Below are 11,577 nucleotides of genomic sequence, written 5' to 3'. Positions count from 1 at the left end.
ACGTTTTATGTGAAGTCCATACAAAAAATAGGGTTGTCAATGTTTCAGAATATGTTGTGGGAGTATGAGTGTGAGATTTCCTGGCCTACGTTTATACATTTTTTCCCAGTTCGCCCCTCGTGGAAATTAATGACGCAGACATGCAGTTTCATTTACTACACAAGCCTACTGATGCTAGCAGTGTTTTCAACCTCTGCTGCCTCAATGAGAACATGAACACATAAACATAATCTCTAGAACTGCTCTGACTCACTTCATGAGCATTTTAACTTATTTTGAGAAAACTATCTTCATATCGTATACAAAGAGACAGCAGTGCTTCAAAAATACACCAATGTTTCAGGAGTTAAAAGGGATAGTTCACCCATACTTTTCAGGTTGTGGAGGATATAGAGTACCTCAAGTTTGAGAAGGGTCCTTGGCTGGAGCAAGATGACGTCACTTTCCACCATATGTGAATGCTGTGAGAGCTTGATTTATTTACATTTGACTATTTTATTTACTTCTGTAGACTGTACCTTGGGCTAGCTGGAATTATTATCTGTCATTTAGTTCTGGTTGGCCACATGAATACATTTTCTTGACATCATCCATACTTGCTTTAGTCCTAAGTACTCTGAACATAACCCCCCCTCCCTTGAATATTAGATAAAATCAGTGCAGAAACAAACTTTGCATTGCTGTCTGTACCTTCAGAAAAATGAGCATGTGTACAGTGAAAAGCAGACATTTAAAGGTTCTGTGGTAAAGTTTTTGTGCCATCTAGTGGTTCAAAGAAAAATAAAAGCAAATGTGCCTTTTCTCTTTTTCCTCTATTCATTAGGGTGGAGGACAAACAAAGAGTAGCCAACATGACCTGCATCCCCAGATATCTTCCAGAAGTCACAGTCGGTGCTCATGAGTTTGATGCTGCCTACTATGCTTTCAAATCGGTATGTGGTATGTGCCCTCCACTGAAACTGTGCTACTAAATGTAAAGACTGATCACAATCCTCATGTAATGGGATGCATGTGCTTAAGACCTAATTTTGGCCATGTGCAACTATGTCTGACATATAGCTATAGCTAACTCTTTTAGCTATTCTTCTTATTTTATCAGTAGTGGCAGGTGGTATTAACTTCATTTATTATAATAAATGGAGCAGTGATGCTCTAGGTGTCTCAGTGATGATTGATCCACCTTAAATTATGTTTTTGTCAGAGTTATTGTGTACAAGTTATTGTGTGTCCAGGAGCCCAAACAATGTCCCAACAAGTGCCTGCATAATGATTGAGTGTTTTTGAAAAGCAGGAGTGTCACCTGAGGACATTCAGTGATGTCAGTGGCATTACAAAATCAGGAGACAGAATGACTTCTGAAGTGGGTGACAGAAGAGCTTTGTATGGCCATTAATGATTACTGTTGCTGTTATATTGATCTTGAGGAGCGATGAGATTTTTCATCTGCTCATCTCATCACCACCTTGTCAGTCCTTGCACTAAAACATGGAGCTTTACCTCAGCTGAGAGAACATGTGGAAGTGGAGCTCATGAATATAGATTACATGTCTAGTCTTTTACTATATTTTATTTTCAGTGGATTTCTTTAAAGGTCATGGTAAAATGTTGCCATTGCACACCGGGGCTTTAAAGAACCAAACGTGTGACATGAAAATCTAGCTCCCAGGAAAGAAATACGCTGAAGGCTATAATGAAGACGTCGGGGACAAAGGCATCTGGCTGAAGTGAGAATCGCTGTTGTCGCTGGAGGGAAGGACATCTGAAAGACCGTTTCCTTGTGGTATTTCAGCCGTTCGCCCATGTCTTGTGGGGAAAGATATATTCTGCTCTTATGTAGCTGAAGATATCATTGTACATTGCTATTGAAACCTTTATTGTATATGTTAAACTCATTTCCTTTCTCTTTGAGTCATTGTTGTTCTTGGATGTGATCTTATTGAGGTCAAAGTAAACTCTGGTTCCAAAGTTATGGTTGCGTTAGGCCCCCTGGGCATGAATTTTTATACATTTTAGATCAACTTTAGCCATGACTGACTATTCAAACTTAAGATATGAGACGAGTACAGCTCTGTCTTACAAGTCTTGTAATAAATCACTAAAATTATTATTACATTTATATCAGAAAAGGAAAAATGGTGCAACAAATGTATAATCTAAGGAAGTATTCTGTAAGGACGAACAAAAACATCTGTTCAACATTTTGTATTATTGCGGTGAGACGGTCACTAAACACCCCAATTAATATACCTCCTCTTTCTTTTTTCTTTTTTTGAGAAATGGCACAATGCGAACTGACCACAGCTCATTAGACACCTGAAACCAGTCGTTTCTCGTCACTCAGAGATGAGAGGAGATGATATGTGTCTGCGGCGGGTTTTCGCTGCCGGTAAAGGAGCGGCCCGCGGATCCGGGAATAGTTCTGCCTCGCGCCGCTGCTCCTTTGTTCCTGAGTGCCTCTCATATTACTGTCATTTCTCATATTCTGGCCTTTATGGGTGATTATTCACCAAAATCTCCAATGACGCTAAAATAAAAGTGGCTGTTTAAACAACGCCGGCCTTCAGATTCCCTCAGCTTTCATCTATATTTGCAAAACCTCGGAGTTCCTCTATAAAAGGCAACGGGATTCCATAAATTTACATTCATTTAATACTGATTAATGCGTTGAGAGTGTATTTTCCTATAAAGCCAAGAAAAAAACTATTTAATGGAGAAAATTAAGACCCCAAAATTAGTGACCAAGGAAATCCAGCACGACTGTAAGTACAAGTCTATTTCCCTTTAAAATAACTAACACTATCATTGAGGTCTGTTTGCGTTCACTGCTATTCTTTATTGTTTCTGTTGTTTCACCTTTACACGTTTGTCATTACAAACACCAGAGGGCTCTTTACATAGTTGGGCTGTTTATATTGCTTTGTGTTTACCACTAGCCCTATTAATAGGAATCATTCACCCAAAAATGAAGGTTCTGTCATCTTTTATTAACCTCCATGTCGTGCCAAACATGTAGCCTATGATTTTCTTTCTACTGTGGAATTCAAAACAAGGTAACGTGACTTACAATTCACATTTATTCTGTGGAAAAAACATGCAATGAAAGTGAATGGCGACTGAGGCTGTCAGTTCCCATTCTTCCTAACATCTGTTGTATTTCACAGAAAAAAAAAAAAGTTGGTATGGGTTCGTAAATTAAGTAAATGATGACAATATTAATTATTGGAAGAATGACCCTTTACTTTCTACAGTACTTGTCTTGCTTTTCTCAGAGGAGGGCACTGTTGTACCTTCCAGCTTAAAGAAGCCAGTCTCATAGTCTCTTATGGATTCATGTCTCACAGAACAGAACTCTTTCCTTTTCTCCTTCAGCTGTGTCTTGTATATCTGTGTTCATGAGGTTTTTATTTTGACACATAAATATTTCATACCCATAGATCCTATGGCTGTTATTATGTGTTTTCTTTTGGTAGATGCTGCAGTGCAGGTCTAGTAATGACTTGGCAAGGCAAATAGGGCTAAATTTAAAGTGGTTAGAAAAGTGCACAACATTTGCAAAGTGCTACATTTGAATTAAACTATGTTAATGCATTTTCAAAAGGGGTTTAAGGAGGCTGATTTCAAATGGTTGATTGCAGTGAAGATGCTGGATCTCTGTATATAGTGCTGCTGCTGATGAAGAGACTGCCACATTGCTATCTGAGTTGTCAGTTATTGGTTGTGTTATCAGGCAGCTTGGAGGGGTGGTCTGCTAAATGAGGAGGATGGAAAGATAAATAAAGCTATTGTAGAAGTGTTGACAGACAATGGACACACAGCAATGGCCCGAAGCAACATGAATGGAAGTTAAATGAACTCTGAATAACACCAATGACAAAGCAAAATAAACAGAACCTGAGAGATAATAGTTATTGCTTTGACTTCTGGTTATATTCTACATTAATTTACATTCGTTTTCTCAGAGTGTATGATTTTACAGTTCAAAAGTTTGGAGTCAGTATTTTTTTTATTAATTTTTTTAATACATTTAATTCACAAATGATGCATTAAATTGATCAAGAGTAATAGAAATCTGTTGTAACATAAATGTCTTTACTATTTAAAAAAGAAATGCTGTTCTTTTCTAAAATCCTATTCATAGAAGAATCGTGAAAAAAAAGCATCACATTTTCCACAAAAATAATAAACTCTGCAACTGTTTTCAACTTTAATAATAATAACTGTTTATTCTGCAGTTTATTAAATCAGCATATATTTTCAGGATCATGTGAAACTGAAGACTGGAGTAACAAGTTTGCCATCATAGGAATATATTACATTTTAAAATGTATTAAAATAATAAAAACACCTTTTAATCATAATATTTCCCACTATTACTCTTTTTACTGTATTTTTGCGAATAAAATCTTACAGACCCCGAACTTGAACAGAGTATGAAAGTAAAATCAATGATTTCTCACTGGCATTAGATTAAATGTAATGATAAATCAATACATTATTCTGAATATCTGATATTATTTAACCTTGCCATTGACTATAACCATTCCCATAAAACATGACACAAACAATATTATGTTTTAAAATACTCTTCAGAATTTAAGGAAGAGCCCAAGGTCACATTTATTCTGTATCCTTACCCAAATGTTCTCAGTGTAATTATATTATTTGATAGTATGAATTTGCTGGAAGATATGATAATAGCCCATCTCGGGCTGAGATCTGACACACCTGAAAGTCCAAGACCTTTTGTGCATCTCTAAAGAGAAGTGTTCACACTGTTTGAAAACCTGGGGCCACGATTTTACAGACAGACCATCAGAATGGGGTCTCTTTTGACAACTCTTTGAGTTTTTCCTCATGCGACTTTAATCAGATTTCACATCGTTTTAAATGAATCATTAACATGCGAGGAGAAAAATTATTTGCTGCTTTGATTACTCATGTCTAATCTTGTCAAATCGATCATGACTTATATTTGAATTTCTGTTACACTCTCAATCTGAGAAAAATCTGAGGATGTCTAAGGATCTGAGGATGTCTTTTTGTTTTTGTTTTAACAAATATGGTAAAATCTCTAAAGCACATTTATCGGAGTGAAAATAATGTAGCCTAAGTAGAAAGTTCCTCTAAAACATGCTAATTCAAATGAGCAACTCATGACAACATACAAACTAGCCTCTCAGTAATTGCTTTAATGGTCAGTCTAGGTTATGTTATCACCTCTGAGGAAGGCTTGTCAGAGTCTAGCATCAGAAAACTCACTTTGATGTGTCTCAGCGGCTTCTCATATCTCTCATGTTAGGAGTCAGTCTTGATATTTTCTACAGCGTTACATGGGCGCTAAGCTGCCATGATGAAAACAGCTTTTATTCTCTATCAGGTATTCTCACCTCATCTTTTATCAGATAAAGCATTTGTCAAAAACTGTGCACGTTGAGGCGCTTTCATATCAAATCAATCTTGGCTGAGTTTTTTAACAGACCTTAAAGTCACTGGAATTAAAAACAAGCATATATACTTCAGTTACCATTAACAAGTACTTTCACATACATTTGAATTGTCTGGGCTTTAAATAGATGTTTTAATCTTATTTCCATGTGTTAAGCACACTCAGTGGGGAAAAAAAGTGGAAGTTTCTTGAGGGAATCTCTGGAAATCCAACTAATATGCTCTCTGGCTTGAATTACGCCCGGAGCCATCATAAATTACCATTTCATTAAGATTCAGAAGCCAAACAGATTTAAATATTCATGGCTTCCCTGCTTTCTCTGATTAGATTTTAATTACACGATATTGTCTTAAACAAATGGGGGACGTTCGCGTAAAGGAGCTATTTGTTTTGAAGGATAATGAATACTGAAAAAGGTAGAGCATTTGCCCACCGTGAAACAAAGGACCATTCGAGCCCTGTGTTTTGTCTAATTCCTGTCAAAGAAAAAAAACAGAAGGAAAAAAAAATCTTATACCCCAGTCTGTTCTTCAATTCCCTCCTTGCCTTTGTTGAAAATGTATCTACCTCTAGCAATTATTCAGAGTGTTGCGATACAGGACTTGTGAACATGATTCTTTTATTGTTGATGCAAGTTACACCCATCAGCTTTTCGTTTTTTCCCCCCAATGAGTATTCAGATATGTATGTAAATTTCTCCATTTGAAATTCAAGGCAAAAGCAGCATGATGCACCTGTCGTGACCGAGGTCAGTGTGAGGTTGCTGTAGACACAATGTTTGCAACTATGTTAAGGACATTTAATTTATGTGACTAGAACAGTGTGCTTGTTCACTCTTTAAAATGAAAACAATATTTTTACTTCCCCACTGGAGCTGATTAAATATTTACAAATCTCTGCACGACAATTAATTCATATAATAAAATGCCTTTTTCTGGTGTCATTTCAGCCTGTTTTTCAGCCGTGATGCTGAGATGTTGAACCAGAAGCAAACTAATGAACGCTTACCGACTTTTACTGATTACTTTAGTTTGATGCCAGGCTTCACACAAGCAATATCAGAAAGTTACAAATAATTGCTGTGATACAGCATTTTCATCTTACTGCCATGAATACCTCTCTTCACAACAGAGATGTCAGCTCTTCACTCTAATGGCCTCATTAAATTCACTTGCAGGTGAGCAAAGTGTAAAATGCTGTGAAGACATATCAATTTTTGCCACAATATTGCCACAATAACGCTGTCCAAAAAGGCAAACGAGCACTTAAATGAGCATGAGCATGAGTTTGTTTAGAGCAATATTTATGAAGTATTCACACAGAGCTGAATGTCCAGAGCGGCCACTTCCATTACTGATACAGTACTACTTTCCCAATAAACAAACAAATCTCCTGGTCTTTTCTATAAGGCGGCTGTCTTTCCTGGCCAGCACTCTTGGTTTCAAGGAATAATAGGCTGTGATGACTTGAGATAAATCAGCTCATTCAGGTAATTGTGCCTTATGGGGATTTGTAGCCCATGTGTAATGGCCCTCTTAAACACACCGCATAAGATGACCATGGCTGACTCATCAGGTTTAAGCCAACTGCACACATTTCCTTTCTCAGAATTTATCCTCTGCTTGAAACTAAGATGGTTTTACTGCACTTTGTGTGCTTGGAGAGATTAAAGCGATTCATGCAGAGTGATTCAGAGGTTGGATACTGGAGCTACTGTATATGTTAAGAGGCTGTAATGGACTTTAGTCCATTAGGAATTAGATATAATTCCACAATTTTTCAAGACAAGATCAAATATTATGGGGAAACTTCACTGAGAATGGATCTTGGCCATTCAGGCAACAAGCATAAACACCTTTTCATTGGTCAATTTTGAGATTTTGGCCTATTTGGTTTTCATAAAGTGTTGTTACAGGCTAGTGGAAAGAAAACATCCGAAATACACTTTTAAGTGTTTATTTTATTGCACTTAATCTTTGTGTCTGTAGATTTCAGTTGCAATACATATATTTAAAGCCTGTTTTCTCAAAATTAATCTCATGCAGAAATCCCACTTTAGAAGCACTTACATGTAAAATTTACAGATTAATTCCCATTCGTATTCTGAAGGTTTACAGAGGGTTTTATTCCTATATATTTATATATGAATTATTGCTGCCATGATCAACAGGAAACATATGTAAACAAATTGTGGACCAAGTAAAGAGGGATTCTTGTTTTAAAGGTCTAATCTACAGCATAATGAGCTAACTTTAATAATGAGCTAACTTTACATATAAAGCCTGTTTGTGATAAAAAAAATATGACACTGACGTAATATAAATAGAGCACAGAACTTTTTAAGCATTTTTAGCACATGCTTTTTTTTGTGCTAAAATAGTGGCATCTATTTTCTCTGAAACACAAAATAATATATAAATGTCATTTTTGTCATACAATACAAGTGAAGAGTAACTAAATTGTTTAGTTACCAACATTATTATAATATCTTTGGAATGACATGAGGGTAATGGAATGATTAATTTTCGTTACAGAATTTTCATTTTAAAAAAGAGCTTTCTCTTTAAAAATAGCTTTAGTACTTAAAACACTGTCATACAAACGTACTCGGTTACTAAACGTAACCTCGGTTCTCTCTAGAAGAGCGAACGAGTACTGCGTCTTAGCTAAGACGCTACGGGAAAAGTCTCTTTTCACGAAATACTGAAGCAAAAAATTATTTTTTGTAAAGCGCATTTGCAGCAGTACACAGCCATAGGCGAGACGGCTCGCTCGCTCATTGGCTTGTTCTGTGGCAACTGCACAGCCTATCGAGCGCAGGCTGATGCAACATCAGACCAATAAGGGCGCTTCGCGCCCTTCTTGCCACTTCCCGCCGAAACGGGTGTGGCCCAACCTATAAAAGGAGCTCGAAAAGGCTGACTCACCTGTTTTATTTCATCGCCGAAGCGAACCAGAGTGAATCGTACGCACGGCAGAGAACGCAGTACTCGTTCGCTCTTCTAGAGAGAACCGAGGTTACGTTTAGTAACCGAGTACGTTCTCTTACGAGAGCTCTCTCGTACTGCGTCTTAGCTAAGGCGCTACGGGAACCCGATGTAAAACGCCGTGCGCGCAGGGATCACACACCGATAAACCTGAAGCAACGCCCAGGATTTACAGTGCACAGTCACCTGAGGGACTCACAGAGAGTCCGGGACAGAAAAGGGGGAAAGCCCTCCGTCCCATATCTAGCAGCATCCGTAGATGCGGCAATATGACATCACACAGCCGAGGCAAGGCCTGACAAATGTGGCAATGCGGGTCTTACGCAATACTGCCCATATAACAGTCGGCAGCGCATAGCGCTCATGAATTCAGAATTTCCCTCAGGGCCCTGATTCTTCTATACCGACAGCAGCCTTGCTTGCAAGGCGGGAACCTCCAGGTTATAGAACCTGATAAATGTAGACGGCGAGGCCCAACCCGCCGCCATACATATATCCTGCAAGGAGATCCCAGTAGACCACGCCCACGACGAGGCGACGCCTCTTGTGGAGTGTGCTCTGACGCCCAACGGGCACTGAAGGCCCCTGGAAGCGTAAGCTAACGCTATGGCGTCAACTATCCATCTGGATAGAGTCTGTCTCGAAACAGCCATTCCTTTGGAACGTCCACCGAACGAGATAAATAGCTGCTCCGTCTGCCGAAAGGCAGCAGAGCGAGACACATAAGCTCTTAAAACCCTGACAGGGCAAAGAAGACTCGAGTCTCCATCCTCCCCTGACACCGGCAGGGCAGACAGGGCAATAACCTGAGCCCGAAACGGTGTGTTGAGGGATTTCGGCACATAACCGTGCCTAGGTTTGAGTATGACCCTTGAGTCATTGGGCCCAAACTCCAAGCACGACTGGCTCACCGAGAGCGCGTGCAAATCACCCACACGCTTCACAGAAGCGAGAGCCAACAAGAATACTGTCTTGAACGACAGATGCTGAAGGCTAACCGATTGGATAGGCTCAAAAGGGGGACCCTTTAAGGCCTCCAAAACTGCCGCGAGGTCCCACATAGGGACTGACGGAGGTCTGGGAGGATTCAGCCTCCTAGCTCCTCTGAGGAACCGGATGACTAAATCGTTCCTTCCTATTGACTGACCGGACGCCGTTTCAGAAAACGCCGCGATGGCCGCCACATAAACTTTGAGCGTGGATGGGGCTCTGCCCTTATCCAACAGCTCCTGTAGGAAGGAGAGGACCTCCGTCACCTCACAACTAAGGGGTGAATAACCTCGAGCTGTGCACCAGCTGGAGAACACCAACCACTTCGAGGCATACAGACGTCGTGTCGACGGAGCTCTAGCCTGAGTGATGGTATTTAGCACTCCCACTGCGAGATCAGCGGGTAACCGTTGAGTGCCCATACATGGAGGGACCACAACTCCGGTTGAGGGTGCCAAATCGAGCCCCTGGCCTGCGAGAGGAGATCTCTCCTCAACGGTACCGGCCATGGGGCGACATCTGCTAATTGCATCAAATCTGGGAACCATGGTTGGTTCTTCCAAAGAGGTGCCACAAGCAGTATTGAACATCTCGTTTCTCTCACCCGTTCTATCACCTGCGGAAGGAGGGAGACGGGAGGGAACGCATAAAGCGGGCAGCACGGCCACTTCCGTGACAGCGCGCTTTCGTTCTTGGAAAAGAATGCGGGGCAGTGAGCGTTTTCGTGGGACGCAAAGAGGTCCACCTCCGCCATGCCAAATCTCTCCCACAACAGCCGAACTGTTTGCGGGTGTAGAGACCATTCGCCCGTAGGGACATTGCCTCTGGACAGCCTGTCTGGACCCAGATTCTGCAGTCCAGGCACATGCACTGCTCTCAGCGAGCGCACGTTGCGTTGAGCCCAAATCAGGAGGCGTTCCGTCAGCCTGTACAGGTTTCGGGACCCGAGACCGCCCTGGCGATTTATGTAGGACACCACGGACATGTTGTCCGAACGGACTACGACGTGGTGATCCTTGATATGGGGACAAAAGCGCGTCAGCGCGTTCTCCACTGCCAGCATTTCCAGGCAGTTGATATGATGGAGCTTTTCCCGTTCTGACCATAGGCCAAAGGACGGTGTGCCTTCGATCAGCGCTCCCCATCCCGAAGTGGAGGCGTCTGTCTACACCATTTTCACACTCGGGAAAGTCCCCAGGCTTACACCTGATCGGTACCAGCAGTTCGCTGTCCAAGGTGCTAGAGCTGCAACACAGCTCTGATCGACCTTGAAATGCAGCCGGCCAGACGCCCACGCTCTGCGCGGCACCCGAGCCTTCAGCCAGAACTGCAGGGGGCGCATGCGGAGCAGGCCCAGCCGCAGAACCGGAGATGCTGAGGCCATGAGACCCAGCATCTTTTGACAGTGTTTGAGCGACACAGTCGCGCCGCAGCGGAAAGAACTCGCTGCGCGCTGAATGCCCATCGTGCGCTGTGGTGACAGTCGCGCCGTCATGGAACACGAGTTCAGAACTATACCCAGAAACAGGATCGTCTGACTGGGGTTCAGCGAACTCTTCGCCCAATTGACACTGAGGCCGAGCTTCTCGAGGTGATCGAGTAAAACGGCCCTGTGGTCCACGAGCTCCGCTCGTGATCGGGCCAGAACCAGCCAGTCGTCCAAATAATTCAGCACTCGTATGCCTCTGAGTCTGAGAGGAGCGAGCGCTGCATCCATGCACCTCGTAAACGTACGAGGAGCTACGGACAAGCCGAATGGCAGGACTGCAAACTGGTATGCCTGGCCCTCGAAGGCGAATCTCAAAAACCGCCTGTGGTTTGACGCTATCTGTATTTGAAAATACGCGTCCTTCAGATCTATTGACATGAACCAGTCCCCTCCGCGAATCTGCGCGAGGAGCTTCCTGGTCGTGAGCATTTTGAAACTGCGTTTCATCAATGCCTTGTTCAGCTGTCTTAGATCCAGTATGGGCCTGAGACCCCCGTCTCTCTTGGGCACCAGAAAGTATCTGCTGTACAGCCCCCCCTCGCTTTGAGCTTGAGACACAGGCTCTACAGCCCCTTTGCTCAACAGTTTTGATATTTCGGCCCGAAGTATGTGTGCTACTTCTGTTTTGACCGTAGTTTCGACGCGCGCTGAGAAGCGCGGTGGGC

The 11,577-nt window shown here is 42.0% G+C and overlaps 1 long non-coding RNA gene across 1 annotated transcript; it reads left to right on the top strand.

Moving 5' to 3' along the window:
• The first annotated feature begins 376 nt into the window (after positions 1-376).
• LOC132152434 (uncharacterized) lies at positions 377-1,888 on the top strand. The gene is made up of 3 exons (XR_009436507.1): positions 377-463; positions 824-932; positions 1,660-1,888. It is a non-coding gene; the product is annotated as an uncharacterized LOC132152434 (long non-coding RNA).
• Positions 1,889-11,577: the final 9,689 nt, after the last annotated feature.

Source organism: Carassius carassius, chromosome 11 (assembly GCF_963082965.1).
Source record: "Carassius carassius chromosome 11, fCarCar2.1, whole genome shotgun sequence".
In the NCBI taxonomy this organism is placed as follows: domain Eukaryota; kingdom Metazoa; phylum Chordata; class Actinopteri; order Cypriniformes; family Cyprinidae; genus Carassius; species Carassius carassius.
Note: the sequence above shows the minus strand (reverse complement) of the source record. Positions and strands in the feature narration are given on the sequence as shown.